Here is a 19,217-nt window from a genome sequence, read left to right as displayed (position 1 = left end):
CGGGGGGAGTGGGGAGGGATTGCTTTGGGAGTTATACCTGATATAAATGACGAGTTGATGGGTGCTGACGAGTTGATGGGTGCAGCACACCAACATGGCACAAGTATACATATGTAACAAACCTGCATGTTATGCACATGTACCCTAGAACTTAAAGTATAATAAAAAAAAAAAAAAAAAAAGAGAAAAAAAAGAATGCTGAGCAAATCAGTCTCACAGCCCGGTGGTTTGGCATAGTTGCACTATTGAACCACTTCTGAATTACTACTTCAAGCTTTTTCTTACACAAGGAGATGGAGTAACTTGATCACTTAAGCTTCAAATGATCAGATATTGTGTTATTTTCTGTGGAAAATGTTCTGGTCACTGATGTGTTGGTTAGTACAGATGATTGGTTTCCTTCCTTCCCCACTCTCCTCCACAAGGCAGAATGTCAGCATTACTGCAGTGCTATTTTAAACTTGCATTGCATTGAAGAGTTAAATTTACTGCATCCTTGATCTTTCAAAGTTTTTAATATTCTTTGGAGTCCTTAAAAAGATGGAGCCAATATAAGGTAATTATCTAATTATGTATTTCTTAGGTGTCTGTGATCACTCAATGAAGATACGTTAAAATAATGAGGCCTTAAGCCATTGTCTAGATTCAATACTGACATTTAAACATTGCTATTCATGTCCTTAAATTTTGAAGTGACTAGGAAGGAATAGAGAATTGAATAATTAGCATCTGATGTTTCACTTGGCGTTGGCAAGAATGCATTTGTGTGTGTGTTTTCTAACCAGAGCAACATTTTTTACTTAGAATATACCTTTACTTAGCCCCTATTTCCTTTAATATTTGTTCTAGGGTTTCTTTATTTTTGTCAAGGGTATACACTAACTTTCCAGAGCCTTTGGAGACCACTGTAAATAATTTATACTCTGACAAATGCCTGCCTGGGGTACAGAGAGCAGGGCATGTGTGGGGTGAGCCTACTCATTATTCTGACTTGTTGGCAGCCTAGCTGCACCTGAAGGTCCAGGAGAAAAACCTTCTCCCCTATTACATATCCTGAAAACAGGACATGTGCCTTTTGAATATTCTGAAGATTTATTCTTCTGCCAGGTGTAGATGGCCCCCGCTGCCATCTACAGAAAGCTACGTGGCCCTTGGTATTGCTATTAAGGCATAGTTATTTATATCAAATATGTTCTGTTTTATTTTTCTCCTCTTTAGTATGCAAGCCCTTTCTTCAGGTGGCTGGAGTGTTTCTGCAACATGCAATGTGTCTATAAATACTTCATCACTGCAGGCAAAAATATCCAGCACTCTTGATGTGGGTCAGGGTAACCAGTGCCTTTGTATGGACCTCCGAACTATCCAAGCTTAGGTGGTCATTAGATAAAGAATCGAAGTAGAGTTCACAGTGATACTGCTTTGATGCTTCTTTGCTGTGGTTTTTTCTGGGAGATCACTCCCAAATTCATGTGTACTTGTGTACTAGTCTCTGGCCACATGGACTTCAGTGTTAATTTTGACTTGGAGATATGTGCTTGTAAATCTCACATAGATGCAAAATATGCATTTTTTTCCTAAAATATCTTTATATTATCTGCAATAAATGCCAAGTAATAGCCCAGTAAACTTTATATTACATTTTTGTTTCTAGTCTATCTGTAAAGAGTAAGACGCTTGATTATATTGAGTGATTGTACCCTGAATACCATATTAACCTTTTAAGGCTTTCATTGACTTTAAACTTGAATAGTATTCTTTTAGGCTACAATAGACTGATAGCCTTTCTGATGTCTAGAACCTCCTTATTTTCTCTTAAATAAGAGTCATCAGGCTTTTACTGACGTGACAGTAGAGATTGAGATTATGGGCAATGATGACCAGTAGCCCAAATATTATGAATAATGTTGTCTCTAATGACGTCAAAGAGGTTGTAACAGTGGTATTGGAGGGAAAATGGGGGAGTTGGCTTTTACCAGGAAGGACTAAAGAGTATAGTAAAATGAAAAAGAATTTCAGAGAGATGAGATGATGATGATAATCTAAGAATTTGTATATTTAATCTTAATATGATTTTATGCTTAAAGCAATACTTTGTGGGTGTATTGCAATAGAGACTATTTACCAAACAGTACAGAAGTAAATGCTAAATAAACAGTTGTCCTGCCTTCAAGTAGTAAATATCCTTCAATGCTGAGAGCTCAAAATGTGGCACATGACACAACACAGAGAGTTGATATCTGTGCTCTGCCTTTGTTTCTTGTGACTCCTTATCCAGAAACACATTGTTTTAGCTTCCATTATTGCTGTGTATTTCTGTTGGCCTTCTGGCCTACACAAAAGTTTCTCTTTTTATTATGGTTATGAATATGAAAAGAAAACATTGATAAGTGGTGGTGGGAAAGTGCTTAAAATTTACATTAAGAAATGTCAAACAAAGTGGAAATCCCCTTGGCTATATCTTTTTATTATGAATACAAGCTTTTCTATCAGTGATGTGTGTTTGGGGCATAAAGGTTTACAGATTGACAGAGTCAAATTGACCTGAAGTCTTATTCTCTTCTCAGACCCCTCCCATCTTGCATCCATCATCACTGCTCCACCAAAATGAAGATTGCCTGTCTCCGAAGCCAATGGACAATTTTAAACAATCTTTCTTGTATTTGCAAGAGCATTTGACCAGTGGACCCTCCACTCATCCTCAAAATGTGCTCTTCCCTTTTGTTTGTGGATACCATGTTCACACTTTCCTCCTACCCCTCTTGTCATTCTGTCTCAGTCTCCATTGTCCACTTCCTTTTCTGGTCTTGACCTTTACATTTTGGAAGGCCTCATGACTGCCCTTTTGTTGCTAACTCTACATTATTTCCTAAAAGATTTGAATTACTTCCTTTGCTTTAAACGCTGGATTCTTATATCTGCCAACTTCATGTAGAAGTCTGGTCTGCTCTTTTGAGCTTCATAACTTAAGAATCAACTCTTTCTTTGTCATCTCTGTTTAGATATCTGCAAATAATTTTGATCTTATATATAAACTAAAATTTTAATTTTTTAGTTTTGGATTTACTCTTCCAGCATTCTACTTCCCGGTGAATGTCACCAACATTCTTGCATTTGCTCTTGCTAGAAATTAAGGAATCAACTTGATACCGATTTTTCCTACACCCTCACATAAATGCATCACCAGGTTTGATAAGTCTTACTGCCAAAGTATATCTGGAATCTTACCACTGTATCTACTGCTGTCACTAGTATACTGCAAGCCACAAGCCTCTCTCTTTTAGCTACTGCATAATCTTTCTATTTGGTCTTTCCATTTCAATCTTGCCAAATTCTAATTTACTTTCCACAAACCAGGCAGAGCAATCTATTTTCTTTTTTTTTCTTCCTTTTTTATTATTATTCTTTAAGTTCTAGGGTACATGTGCACAACGTGCAGGTTTGTTGCATATGCACATATGTGCCATGTTGGTGTGCTGCACCCATTAACTCGTCGTTTACATTAGGTATATCTCCTAATGCTATCCCTTCCCCGTTCCCCCCATGCCATGACAGGCCCCAGTGTGTGATGTTCCCCTTCCTGTGTCCAAGTATTCTCATTGTTCATTTCCCACCTATGAGTGAGAACATGTGGTGTTTAGTTTTCTGTCCTTGAGATAGTTTGCTGAGAATGATGGTTTCTAGCTTCATTCATGTCCCTACAAAGGACATGAACTCATCCTTTTTTATGGCTGCATAGTATTCCATAGTGTATATGTACCACATTTTCTTAATCCAGTCTGTCATTGATGGATATTTGTGTTGGTTCCAAGTCTTTGCTATTGTGAATAGTGCCACAATAAACATACGCGTGCATGTGTCTTTATAGCAGCATGATTTATAATCCTTTGGGTATATACTGAGTAATGAGATGGCTGGGTCAAATGGTATGTCTCGTTCTAGATCCTTGAAGAATCACCACACTGTCTTCCACAATGGTTGAACTAGTTCACAGTCCCACCAACAGTGTAAAAGTATTCCTATTTCTCCACATCCTCTCCAGCACCTGTTGTTTCCTGACTTTTGAATGATCGCCATTCTAACTGGTGTGACATGGTATCTCATTGTGGTTTTGATTTGCATTTTTCTGATGGCCAGTGATGATGAGCATTTTTTCATGTGTCTGTTATAAATGTCTTCTTTTGAGAAGTGTCTGTTCATATCCTTTGCCCACTTTTTGATGGGGTTGTTTGATTTTTTCTTGTAAATTTGTTTAAGTTCTTTGTAGGTTCTGGATATTAGCCCTTTGTCAGATGAGTAGATTGCAAACATTTTCTTCCATTCTGTAGGTTGCCTGTTCACTCTGATGGTAGTTTCTTATACTGTGCAGAAGCTCTTTAGTTTAATTAGATTTCATTTGTTAATTTTGGCTTTTGTTGCCCTTGCTTTTGGTGTTTTAGTCATGAAGTCATTGCCCCTGCCTATGTCCTGAATGGTATTGCCTAGGTTTTCTTCTAGGGTTTTTATGGTTTTAGGTCTAATATTGAAGTCTGCAATCCATCTTGAATTAATTTTTGGATAAGGTGTAAGGAAGGGATCCAGTTTCAGCTTTCTACTTATGGCTAGCCAATTTTCCCAGCACCGTTTGTTAAATAGGAAATCCTGTCCCCATTTCTTGTTTTTGTCAGATTTGTCAAAGATCAGATGGTTGTAGATGTGTGGTGTTATTTCTGAGGGCTCTCTTCTGTTCCATTGGTCTATATTTCTGTTTTGATACCAGTGCCATGCTGTTTTGGTTACTGTAACCTTGTAGTGTAGTTTGAAGTCAGGTAGCATGATGCCTCCAGCTTTGTTCTTTTGGCTTAGGATTGTCTTGGCAATGTGGGCTCTTTTTTGGTTCTATATGAACTTTAAAGCAGTTTTTTCCAATTCTGTGAAGAAAATCATTGGTAGCTTGATGGGGATGGCATTGAATCTATAAATTACCTTCGGTAGTATGGCCATTTTCATGATACTGATTCTTCCTATCCATGAGCATGGGATGTTCTTCCATTTGTTTGTGTCTTCTCTTATTTCATTGAGCAGTGGGTTGTAGTTCCCCTTGAAGAGGTCCTTTACATCCCTTGTAAGTTGTATTCCTAGGTATTTTATTCTCTGTGAAGCAATTGTGAATGGGAGTTCACTCATCATTTGGCTCTCTGTTTGCCTGTTATTGTTGTATAAGAATGCTTGTGAGTTTTGCACATTAATTGTGTATCCTGAGACTTTGCTGAAGTTGCTTATCAGCTTAAGGAGATTTTGAGCTGAGACAATGGGGTTTTCTAAATATACAATCATGTCATCTGCAAACAGGGACAATTTGGCTTCCTCTTTTCCTAATTGAATACCCTTTTTTTCTTTCTCCTGCCTGATTGCCCTGACCAGAACTTCCAACACTGTGTTGAATAGGAGTGGTGAGAGAGGGCATCCCTGTCTTGTGCCAGTTTTCAAAGGAATGCTTCCAGTTTTTGCCCATTCAGTATGATATTGGCTGTGGGTTTGTCATAAATAGAGAGCAATCTATTTTCTGTTTTTATAATAGAAACCAGATTCTGTCATTCTCTTCTGGGTCAGTTCGGATTTTCCAGGAGGTAGATATCAATGTACAATTTAATATATATGTGTTTTATTAGGGAGACACTTATGATAAAAATTAGGAAGGGAGTTGGGGAAGGTTAGAAGACCATCAGACCAGGAGGCAGACTTATTCCAAAAGAAGAGAGGAAAAGAAGGTAGGATGAGAGCATCACAGACAGTATTCATTCTAAAAATAGTGTAGCAAGACTGTGAAAGAGTCTTGGAGTCAAACTGGCCAAGAAAGTGGTCTGTGCCTCTCAGGAATTGTTCTACTTTGTATGTATCCTGCACTTAGTAACTGGCAGGGAGCAGCCTATGGGAAACATGGCATTGGAGCAAATGCCAAGTGGGTATCAGAGCAGCAGCTGGGGTCTTTGGACAATTATGCTACCTGTAGTTGGAAGACTGTGAAGCATTTTGTTATGACTGCTGTAATAGTTTCCTAGGACTACCAGAACTAATGAACACAAACTCAATGTTGTAAACGGTGGGAATTTACCCTCTCACAATTTAGAAGGCCAGAAGTCTAAAATTAAGTCATTGACCTTGGCAAGGTTTACCCTTCTTGGAGACTCTAAGAACCATGCCATGCCACCCACTTAGTTTCTGGTGTTTGCTGGCAATTCTTAGCATTCTTTGGCTTGTAGACACATAGCTGTAATCTCTGCCCCCATCTTTACATAGCCTTTTTTCTCTGGGTGTCCATACACCTTCTTATAAGGATAACAGCCATTGGATTCCCACCCTATAATAGTACAACTGAATTACATCTGAAAAGACTCTGTTTTAAAATAAGTCACTTTCTAAGGTTCTGGGTGGATATGAATTTCTGTGAGAACCTATTCAACCTACTACCTTGCTGTTATCTCCTTAAGTCTTAAATAAATATAACACAAATGGATTAAAATGAGTGAAGTTTGATGAAGATGACCACTTTATAAAAGATGTAGTTGGGATGGTGTAGGAAGGAAAAGGAAAGTCTCGAGTCAGCAGGAACACCTAAAAAAAGGCTCTGGGGGACCTAGAAGTGGAGTATGATATTATAAATAACGTGGAAGGGAGAGTAGAAGAGAGAACTCAAAGTAAAAGATCTATAGAACCTAACTGACTAAATAGGATTGATTAGAGAAAGAAGGTATAAATGCTTGATCTGGTCAACAGACAATAGTGGTAGAGGAAAATACACTGGAAAGATAGCAGTTTTCTAGCAAACAGATGAGTTAAAATCTGGTCATTATGAATTTATGGAGAACTATCCAATAACAGTTAAATAGAGGCCTGGGTTTAGGTTAAAAAGGTTGAATTCATAATGAAGGAGCTCCCCAAATAAGGAAGGATGGGGAATGGCATGTGTTATTAATCATGTAAATCTTGGATTGGAGAATAGCTAGTGTCCTCTTCACTGAACATGTAGGCACATTTTTTAATGGTTAAAAGTCATCTGCGCTTTTCTGTTTGTAAACATCTTGTGCAACAAGGCAAAGCAGTCAGCATTACCTAGTCACTAAAGTGAGGATGAGGTTGTGAAATTGCTCCTGTCTTTGAAGAGTCAAAATCCTGGACAAGAATCAGAGAAAGCAGAATGTAGGCACTTCAATTTTTATTCTTCTGCTTTACAGACTGATGCAAACCCTGATGGACAGTACAAGATCATAAAATAGATCTGCTCAGTAGATTTCCATTGAAGCAAAGCTCTGTTGCCTGTCTTGTGCGTACTACATATACTTCATGTGCATATTGCACACAACTGAACTGCTTTGCAGCATTTTCCTCCACAGGGCTTCTATATTCTTAACCTGAGCAAGATCTAAGTCAGAATTTCTCAACCTTGACACTACTGAATTTTTTCGGGGAAAAGAGCCTGCTCTATACATTGTAGAATGATTAATAGCATTCCTGACCTCTACCCACTAACTAAAGCTTGTCCAACCTGCAGCCCACAGGCTGCATGTGTCTCAGGAAGGCTTTGAATGTGGCTCAACACAAATTTGTAAACTTTCTTAAAATATTAAGAGTTTTTTTTCTTTTTTCTTTCTTTTTTTAGCTCATCAGCTATTGTTAATGTTAGTGTATTTTATGTGTGGCCCAAGACAATTCTTCTTCTTTCAATGTGGCCCAGGGAAGCCAAAAGATTTGACACCCCTGCACTAGATGTTATTAACACCCCACACTCTAGCTGAGTCAGCCAGCAATATCTCCAAATTGCCAAATGTCCCATGGGGACAAATTCACCCCTGTTTGAGAACCACTAGTTAAAGTCATGTTTATCACATGCAAGATAGACTTGGTCTGCAGAGTAAGAGTTCTTAGCACAACATAGTGAAGAAAATGTTTTAGACAAATTATACATCAAGTAAAGAGAATTTGATTCAAACGCCATGAGCCTCATCAGCTTTGCTGATGACAGCTGTACTCCAGCGAGGTTGCTGTAGTTACATTTGAGAAGTCTTTCAATTGCTAGCCAAGTTATGGAAGAAAGCTATAACAACAAATGACGAATTCTTTCACAACTTCTGGCCTTTGAATTTTATTGAAAAACTTTGAATAGGAAGACTATCTGTGTACCATTCATGACTGCAAATGAATACCTAAGCATTGTCAGAGTAGCCTATTTGACATGTCCTCTTGCTTGTAGTTTACTAAATGTCCTGGGTAAAATCTCTGAAGGTTGGAAAAGCCCAGGAAATCTCTTTGATTTATCCAGTTCTGTTTGTGCTCAGCCTCAATAATGTAAATGTAATTGATGTTTTTCACTTATTACCAGTATAGAATGTGAACTTTTGGAAGCTTTTCTGAGTTGCAGTTGGTGTTTCTGGGTGAGTCTTGATATGTCTTTTTTTCTTACCAACAGTCTCATCACAGCAGGTCTCCTCTCCTATGTGAGTTCAGAAGAGTTAGCACCTTGGCAAAACCTACTTTCTCCTTTCTATTTCTCTTTAGCTTTTATTTGTAGCTGTGTTTTGTGGGGATGCTAAACCTACTGGCACAAGTCAAAGCTACTGACACTCTTTCAAAGCAGATTGAGAAAGCAGCCACATTTCAGAGTTGTACTTAGTTTGAAAAATTGGTTAGAAAGTCTTGCATGTGGGGAGACATCTGGGATGTTTGAAAAATGGCATTCGTGTTCCTAGTTGGACGCGGAGGCTGCTGACCAGTATGGAATGAGGCGGGCATGCTGCTCTGCATTCAGCATATTTTTTTTGTTGTGTTTTCTTTCTTGTTTTCAAAAGTATATATCTTCCACTCTTTTAAAAAAATCATTAAAGATGAAAGCGCTTTAAAATATCACCATGCATCTCCTTATCTCTGGACTTGCTGAAAGATGAGTAAGTGGAGTGCAGCATGATGTGCAGGTACCTGGCATACAGTGCCTGTCGTATATCACACTTATTCCCTGCTGCTGTTACAAATGCTAAATGGCAACCTCAGAAGAATTCTCCCTGTGGTGTCTCCAGTGGGAGTTTCCTTGACTGTATAATAATCAGATGTGACCAGATGGTGATGAGTCTGGGAATGCTTTCTGAATGGATGCTTTTTAATCTTTCCTGCTAGGCTTCCTAATTCCAAGTGGACCAATCAGCTTTAGGCTGTGCAAGTTATAAGAAATCTCGCAGTTTGGCCTAAAAGACTATATTCTGATTGTGATTTCCCATAGTTTCATAGGAGGGCAATTTTCCTTGTCTGCTGTAATTTTATTAAGTGACTGAAGGGAAAGATCATGACAGATTGACAGCCATAGAGGCTGGAGAACTGATTACATGGACTTGAACCCTGTTGGTGCTTTTGTGAATATTTAGCCTATTTTAGAAGGATCATGCTGGGGTCTCAGGGTTGTATATTACTCTCATACATTCTGAGGTGTGAGCTTCTGAGGGAGTGTCTCCGCCTCATCATGTTGGCTGCTGTAGGCCCCCTCCCAGATTTTTCTTCAGAGCCAACATGGGCATATACACATTCACTAAGTTGTTGCCTGTTGATGGCTCACAGCTGGAGCTTCCTCCAGAAGGAGTTGCTTTCAGCTTCCTTGGCAGAAGGGAACTGCTTCTATGCAGACCACCCTTCTATGCTCTCTCTTCCAGATGTATACATAACCATTGATTGTGCTAGGCAGGGGTGCAGAGGCCTGATTTTTTGCCTCAATCCTGGAAAACTCTGCAGGACTATCCTAATTCCAATGTTCTGTATGGGATTGGCCAAGGCCTTGGTGGCAACAGCATTGCAATTCAACTTCTGCCCATTCCTACCACCTTTACTCCATCACAGATGATATTTCCCTAGAAGAGTACCCAGTACATTTCCAACACACACACATCTCCTTCTCAGAATCTGCTTCTGGAATCCAAACCAAATAAGCCCCTCTGGAAACGAAAACTAAAATTAAAACAAAACAGCCATGAATATCATGTCATCTACTAATTTTGAGCCTTATTTCTCAGTCACAGCCTGAGAATGACTTATCATAACATGGTAATATGTTTCTTTTAATACTGGAGGTACTATGATGTTTTTCCATCAAGTAAAAGGTTATGCTATTCATGCACAAACATGAATTGAGCTTTCTATTTATGGCAGTTATTGGGCCAGAAGTAGGTGACGTTAAAATGACAGAGCCTCTGCTCCTGAGCAGCTCACAGTGTAGGGAGAAGATACATATAATCCCTTCACCCCAAAACCTATAATGGACTGTAATCATGCAATGCAAATAATATTTTCCATCTTCTCTCAGGAAATGCAGGACGGTAATATTAATGAGAGTCAGGAAAATTTCCTAGGGGATGAAATGCCATTTGGGTAATGTTTTAAAGCAGGGGTTGTTAAACTTCTTTTGCAAACAGCCAGATATTTTAGGCTTTGCAGGCTATGTGTTTTTTGTTGCAGTTACTTAACTCTACTGTGTAAATATATGAGTGGGATTATATTTCAGTAAAATGTTATTATACCAAAACAGACAGCAGGCTGAATTTGGCCTGTGGGCCATAGTTTGCTGACCCTTGTTTTATAGGATAATTAAGAATTCACTTGCAGTCAAGAGGCAGTGGTGAGGAAGGAACACACACACAGCCAAATGACAAAGTCACAGATTGAAGTCTCCTTCCCTCTCCATTGTCCAGACCTCTTCCTCTTTCCTTCCCTATCCCCCTTTCTTCTCAGCCTCCCTTCTTCCCTTCCTTCCTTCTTTTTGCCTTTTCATCTTCCCCCCTTTCTCTCTTGGAGCTATTCAGAAGAATGGTGATTCTGAGTTTCTTTTAACTCTTCTTTTACTACTTATAAATATACTAAGTTTGTGCTTGTTTATCTTAGTTTAGATTACAAAAATACCATAGAATATATAAGCTGTACAACATTTTAGAAGTTCTGCTCTATATTGGAATGAACATTGCATTTTCATTTCAATGCAAATGTTCACACTACTCTGGTCCTTTATTGTAGTTTGGTGAAACAAAAATTATTTTTCTCCATCGATTATGCACAGTGTTCGAGTATTTATGAAAATAGTTGTCTAAATTTGTATTTAAGTTTTAAATTGAAATGTGGACATTTGGGAGATACAGTGTTTTGCAGAATTTGAGTTGCTGTATTCACATCTGTTTATTATCTATTTTATATCATTAACTTGAGGATCTTTTCAGTGGGATTGAGGCTTAAAAATACTGAAGCTATTTAGAATGAAAACTATTGAGCATAAGAAGTTATAACTTCTCAGATTCTACACAAGTCTGTTTCTAAACTAGTTGTGTGAATACATTTAAAAGGAAATTGTGTATATTTAATGTAGGTGATGCATAAGGTTTCATGGGTTTGGAAATAAGGAAAAGTTGAAAAATATCATTTTGTCAGAGATTAGTGAAAAAATAAAAGAGAAAAATGTAAATGAAGACCTTCAGATTTGCTAAACAAACCTTTTTTCCCCAAAGTGTTACTTGTTGACCACACATTGCAAATAAAAATTATTTTTGACCACGTATTAAAATGAGTCAAATGTGCAGAGCTGATGGAGTGGAAGATGATCAATCACATTTTGGAATAGTAAAGGAAGCTAACATTTTTTATGCAGTGCATACTCATCACAGTGTCTGCATAATGATTTAAGGCTCACATTTGTTTGAAAGTAAGTAGAGCGGTGTGGAGTCACATCAAGTTAAGGCTCCTATATATTTTGATTATCACCTATGTGATTTTTCATTTCACTCCCACATCTTATGCTGACTGCCTTGCTTTTGACTTCTTCTGAAAGGTGATTAGTCTGGGCACAAAGCTTTTATTGCAGGAGACACTGCTGAGTGGGATAATGTGGTCAGTTGCAAATGATCCCCACAGGTGAGGGGTCCTACACTACATGCTCTTGGCATACTTCTTCACTAAAGCATCGGGTACAGCAAGAGGATGGTAGGCTTGGGAGCGGGGACAGAGAGGAGAGGAAGAGATGCTGGAGGGGAGCTAATGCTAGGTGTAGGTTCAAACTGGTCACCTGATGGGGAGCAGGTGTGAGATCTTTTAGCTTCACTCTGTTTCTTAAGCTATAGCTCAGGAGCAGGTGGGTGTTTACTTGTTCATTTCATCATTATCTGGACTCTTGAGATCCATCCTGAATGGGCTGCTATAAATCCCCAGAGCTAATTTTTCCATACTATTTGACACTATTCTATATGACTTGACCCTGTTGATTCTGTGTCTACTGATTCATTTCTCCTCCTTTACTGTAGTCCACCTTGGAACTCTGACCCTTTCTGACACTCTGAGTACATCTCTGACCCTCTTCCTCTGTCTTTCCTGCAAAGCAGTATTTTCCCAAATAGGGGGTCACATTCCAAAGGCAGCACAGGAAATAATTTTAGGTGACTGACAGGGCATGAAATAATATCCAGTATCACAGTGGATTAAATCATATTCAATCATATAGTGAAAATTCAATTGTATCTCCTTTGAAATTATTTTTAATTCTTATCTTATTAGTTTAGATTGTGGAAAGTTTGTCTTATTATATTAGGTTGTGGTAAGTCTTTCTTGAAAAGCCCTTTATTTTCAGAAAGAGAACAGCTCCCAGGAGCTGAAGCAGGCACTAGAGTATCACAGATAATAATATGGATTAAAATATAAATAATTAGAACCACATTTATTTTTATGGTCATTTCCCATTTATTATGCCAGGTAACATTGATTTTTATTTTACAGTGGTGACATAAGGTTTTGTTTTAAAATAAATTTAAATAAAATATATATGCATTCAAGAAAACTATTGAATATACAATAGTATGGGTGATATGGTATGCTAGATGTCAAAAGTCCTGAAGGTGTTTCCTGAATAAATAAGGATCTAAAAACACTGACCCTTAAAAGACAATTTTTTTTTTACTCTGAATAGGATTCTTGTTTTTTTTTTTAATTTAAAAATTATTTTATTTTATTTTATTTTATTTTATTTTATTTTATTTTTTTAGAAAAGGGTCTCACTTTGTTGCTCAGGCTGCAGTATAATGGCACAATCGGCTTACTGCAGTCTTGAACTCTTCAGCTCTAGTGATCCTCCTACCTCAGCCTTCAGAGTAACAGGGACTACAGAGTGAGCCACCATGCCTGGATAATTTTCTTTTTTTTGTAGAGATGGGGTCTCCCTATGTTGCCCAGGCTGGTTGCAAGATCCTGGCCTGAAGCAATACTCCTGCCTCAGCCTCCCAAAGTGCTGGGATTTCAGGTGTGAACCACCACACCCAGCCCTCTGCATAGGATTCTTGAGTTAATTCCATCTGCCTCTGTAGCTTTAAATACTGCTAATATATCGAAGTCTCCAGAACACATATCTGTCTCCTGAGACTCAGGGTTGTTGGTTCATGACCATTAGAGTGTCCACAGAGTGTCAAATGTGAACTTATTATTTTCATTACAAAACGATTCCTCCTCCTGTATTCCCAATTCCCATTAATGGCAATTCTCCAAATTCCATGGCTTCTTTCTCTCCAGTCTCTTTTGATCTGCTCTCTTCTATCCATATCTATCAATAGTGCCATAACTCTGACCCTCACAATCTGTTTCTTGGACCAATATACTTCCTTCTAAATTGAATTATCTGCCTTTTATACTGATTCCTCTCTCACCAACTCTACTAAATTATTTTCACACAAGTTATTATTTTTTTACTGCATAATTCAGTGTGTCAATCCATTGTTTAAAATCCTTTGCTGGTTTGCATTTTGGTAGTATTAACTTCATAAACTTAATTGAAAAGCCTACCCTCTACCTCCGTTTTCTGGAAGAGATTGTGTAGAATTAATTTTTTAAACATTTGTTAGAATTACAGAAAGAAATCATGTGGGCCTGAATATTCCTTTTGGGGGGAATTTTAAAATTATAAATTCAACTTTCTTTAGTAATTCTTTTAAGTAGGTATGCTGGTGATAAATTATTCTAGTAATAATTTTTCATCTGAGGATGTTTTGATTTCCTTTTCACCCCTGAAAGCGATTTGCATTACGTATAAGATCCTAGGGTATAGGGTTGGAAATTCATTTCAAGTATTTGAAAAATGTGCTATTCTATTCTGGCTTCCATAATTTCTGATAAAAAAAATCCGCTGTCATTTAAATGTTTTTCTCCTACAGAAAAGGAATACATTTCTCTTTGGCAGCTTTGAACGTTTTTTAAATTTACCTTTCATTTTTGGAAGATTCACTCTGTCTTCTGATACGGATTTCTTTAAATCTGTTCTGTTTTTCATCACTTGGCTGCTTTAATTATAGGTTTATGTCTTTTGCAACATTCAAGAAGTGTTCAGCCATTATTTCCTTGAGTAATTTTTTATCTTCATCCTCTTTCTCCTATTCTTCTGAGACTATAATTTCTTGAGTGTTAAATGTTTTATTATAGCTCCACAGGTCCCTGAATGTCACTTTTTAAAGGTATTTTTTCTCTGTTATTCAGATTGGGTAATTTCTATTGTTTTATCTTCCGGTTCATTGATTCTCTTCTCGGTCCCCTCCATTCTGCTGTTGAACGCATTTATTGAGTTTTAAAAATTTAGCTATTGTATCCTTCAGTTCTAAAATTTGTATTTGGCTGGGCATGGTGGCTCTTGCCTATAATCCCAGCACTTTGGGAGGGCAAAGTGGGAGGACTGCCTGAGCCCAGAAGTTTGAGACCAGCCTGGGCAACATAGTGAGACCTTGTCTCTACAAATACTAATAAAAAATTAGTCTGGTATACTGGTACATGCCTGTGGTCTCAGCTACTTGGGATCTGAGGTGGGAGGATTACTTGAGCCTGGAAGATAAAGGTTACAGTGAGTCATGATCATACCAATGCAGTCTAGCCTGAGCAACAGAGTAAGACCCTATCTCAAGAAAAAGAAAAATAAATAAAATTTTTATTAGTTTCCTATTGTATGTGCTTTAAATATGTAATTTAATTCTTTTATTTCAGAAATGTTTCCTTGAATTATATATTTCCAGTGTTTTTCCTTTTCCACTTACTCCATTTCTTTTAGGAATTCTTTATATATCTATGTTAAATCGTTTTTGCCTTTTGTTAATTTATTATTTTCTCTAACTTAAAAAATTATTCATTTCTTTTTAAAATTTTTCTTTTCTCTCTGCTTCCACAGTGGTACATTCTGTGATATTAATTTCTATTTGTTTGTTCTAGTTTAATCCTCATTTCCTTTCATCTACATCTGTTGCTTAATGATCCCTAAGTCCATCAACATTGACAATGTTTTAAAATTTAGATCTGTCTTGTATTTAACAGCCTCTATAATTTTGTAGTGTTTTTTAGTTATATTGGATTTCAACTTTGTTTTGTAGCCATATTTTTCTGATGTGAATTATTTTCTATTAGTGTATGATTTAGATTTTTTCTTCTTCTTGATATCTTGCTATACTTTTAGTTGGATTTTGCTGCAATCCTTTTAATTGTTCATTTTAAGTGAAAAGTAGTTTCCTGTATTTTAGAAGCAAGTGCTTGTTTAGCAGAAGTGAAAGTCAAGATTGCTTTTCCAGATTCATTTTTTTTTTTTTTTTTTTTTTTTTTTGAGACGGAGTCTCGCTCTGTCGCCCAGGCTGGAGTGCAGTGGCCGGATCTCAGCTCACTGCAAGCTCCGCCTCCCGGGTTTACGCCATTCTCCTGCCTCAGCCTCCCGAGTAGCTGGGACTACAAGCGCCCGCCACCTCGCCCGGCTAGTTTTTTATATTTTTTAGTAGAGACGGGGTTTCACCGGGTTAGCCAGGATGGTCTCGATCTCCTGACCTTGTGATCCGCCCGTCTCGGCCTCCCACAGTGCTGGGATTACAGGCTTGAGCCACCGCGCCCGGCCTGCTTTTCCAGATTCATAATTTCAGGTTTCCTCTTAGTTTCACTGTGATATGCTTGAAGAAAAAAAAAAAAAAGAGAAAGAAAAAAACTTATCAGCATAGCGGAATCTCTAATACTTTCTGAGATACACCTCTTCTACTCTCCTTGTTCACTGGAATCTAAATCTTCTGTCCCTCTGACACCCAGGAGTTTTTTGTCCTGAACAAGTGGTGTTCTTTTTGAGCAATTTCTCTTCATTGTAAGGCTTTGAGTATTCTTGAGATCCCAGAGGGCCTAGTCTGTCTCAATACCCTCAGACCTTTCTGCAGTCCCCTTGTACTAATCCATAAGCAGGAACCTGTGAAGTCTCCCTGAAGTTATGGCTGTCCTAAGTTTGGTCATTTAAATACTCCACCCTGTATGGAAACCTCCTCCTTTGGAAATGATTGCTTTTTGGAAATGCTTGGGTTTCTTGCCCTTTAGAACTTGTCAGAATTCCATTTGTATCCTCTTTATTTATTCCTGCACAGCTGCTATTCTTCCTAGAATCTTGCCGTGCTCAGTGTTTCAAACTCTCTTGCCCTTGTACTGGGATGTATAGGATACTTCATGACCTTGTTTTGCAATCTGTTCTGTTTGTTGCTGCATAACAAACATGCCAAGAGCTTATTGCCTTAGAAGAACAATTATTATATCTCAGAATGTTTTTGGTTCATAGATTCAGGCATAGCATGGCCTGGGTGTCTTGTCTCTGTTTTACAATGTTGCAACCTCAACCTTGGGTGAAATGGCTTGAATGGTTGAGTTGTAACACCTGGGGCCTGGCCAACCATCCTTTTTTCTCTTTCTCTCTCCACATGGCTAACTTAGGTTTCCTTAGACTGGAGTGACTTCAAGATAAAGTTCTAACATAGCAGTGAAGTCTCCAAGAGACCAAGATGGAGTCAGTCAGCTCTCTTAAAAACTAGGCCTGGAACTGGCATAGCATCACTTTCACATACTCCATTATTCAGAGCAGTCATAAGACAGCCCAGACACAAAGGCAAGGAAAATAGACCCTCCCTTTTAGTGACAGGAATGTCTGTGGCCTCCTTTAACCCATCATAATATCCTAGTTACTCTGTTAGCTTTTTAAAAATAATAGGTTTTTTAAGCTTGCTGTTTTTCCCTCTCTCCTTCCCTCCCTCCTTCCCTCCCTCCCTTCCTCCCTTCTTTTCTCTCTTTCTCTCTTTCTTTAATGGAGCATCACTCTGTGACCAGGCTGGAGTGCAGTGGTACAATCTCAGCTCACTGCAACCTCCAATTCCCTGGTTCAAGCAATTCTTCTGCCTCAGCCTCCCAAGAAGCTGGGATTACAGGCACACACCACCGCACCCAGCTAATTTTTGTATTTTTAGTAGAGACAGGGTTTCACCATGTTGGCTAGGATGGTCTTGATCTCCTGACCTTGTGATCTACCCACCTTGGCCTCCCAAAGTGCTGGGATTATAGGCATGAGCCACCGCGCCTGGCCAAGCTTGCTCTCTTTCTTTACCATATGAGAACACAGTGAGAAGGTGGCCATTTGCAAGTCAAGAAGAGAGCCCCCACCAGGAACCAAACCTACTAGCATCTTGATCTTGGACTCCATAACTGTGAGAAATACGTGTCTGTTGTTTAAATCCTGCCAAAAGTAATAGCTTTATTGAACGCAATTCATATATCATGCAGTTCTTCCATTTAATGGTCACAATTCAATGCTTTTTAGTGTATACACAGTTTGTGCAACCTTGCACAACCACATCATTGCAAAAAACAAAAACAAAAAAACCCTCCACTGATTAGCAGTTGTTTCTCATTTTTGTTAGCTTTTTAAAGAGGATTGGGAAAATCCAAAAAACATGATGTCAGTATTATCATCTTACCCAAACTTATGTCATAATTTTTTTAAAGGGCATATTTCTGGTTTTTGAAATATGTTTTATTATTTTAGTGTAAATGGACAAGTTATAATTGTGTATATTTTGGGGGTACAAAGTGATGTTGTGATTATATCTAAAAATATGGAATAATCAAGTAAAGTTAATTAACATATATATCACCTCAAATACTTATCTTTTTTGTGGTGAAAACATTTAATATTTACTCATAGAAATTTTGAAATATACAATACGTTATTATTAACTGAGTTACCATGTTGTACAATGGCCTCAAAAAATCTATTCCCCTGTCTAACTAAAACTTTGTATCCTTTTATTGAGAATGAGGCAAAAATACAATTTTGAAAATATATCAGGAAAATAAGATCTTATCGTCCCTATTACCTACAAGATACTATACAGAACAGATAAAATGATGAAAATAAAAGGAGTTTTAAAAGGTTGAACATTCATTCTACATGTATTGTTTATTATTACTTAAGTAGTATTGAAAAGAGGAAAATAGAGCATTTTAATACTATATTACCATAGCCGTTGTATATTTCTTAGTTGTGATAGTATCAATCTTCCAGTATTAAACTTTAAATACACACATTCCTCACATTTTAGGCAGAGCAGATTCTAAAATTTTTCCAATAAAATGATTGTTCACCCGTGCAGTTCTATTTTCCCTTTTGAACCCATTCAAAAAATCTAGAACATAGGGAGAAATAGATTTGGAAGGTGTGGTTTGTGCAGAAGTGCCTCAGTAATGAGAACTTGGTCCTTCAATGTTGCTGCTTCTATACAGCCTTTCGCCTCCCGTGCCTTCTATCACATCCTGCTCTGAACTTCTGCAGCAAGGCTCTCTGGGTCACAAGCTGGTAAGGATGTGGCTGACAAGTGTTCTAAACAAGGAGACCTCACCATAGACGAGACAATCTCAGCTATGGTTAGGATGATTATATCATATATCCTACAAATCATGAGGCTTTTGTCCTGGACAAATGCTGAACAAAACAGGCTACTGGGATGGCAGCTATAACTGGGGCATTCCTGAGCAATGAATATGTGGTCCCTACCTAAGATACTTCTTGTTTCCCTTTCTTTTAAACTGCCTCTGAGTCACCTGGTAACTGAAGAAGTAGATACTTTTCTCTGGGCAGTTGGGTATATTCTTTCAATGATGTGACTAGTCAAGTTTGGCAGTGGCATCTGGGGAAGAAGAGGCATTTGTGGAAGATTAGTAACAACACGGCAATAAGTTAGGCAAGTACAGCATCTCTCCAGATATTTACTTACTAATTAGGAAGAGAAAGGATCAGTGCCATAGTCATTAGATTAGACAATAATTTGGCCAGATTTGGAAGGTGTATTTTTATTACTGGATTCACATGTTATTTTGTGTTCTGTAAAATTATACATAAAAATCCCAAATAAAACATG

The sequence above is a fragment of the Rhinopithecus roxellana genome, chromosome 6, assembly GCF_007565055.1.
Source record: "Rhinopithecus roxellana isolate Shanxi Qingling chromosome 6, ASM756505v1, whole genome shotgun sequence".
NCBI classification, from domain to species: Eukaryota; Metazoa; Chordata; class Mammalia; order Primates; family Cercopithecidae; genus Rhinopithecus; species Rhinopithecus roxellana.
This window is presented reverse-complemented; position numbering follows the sequence as displayed.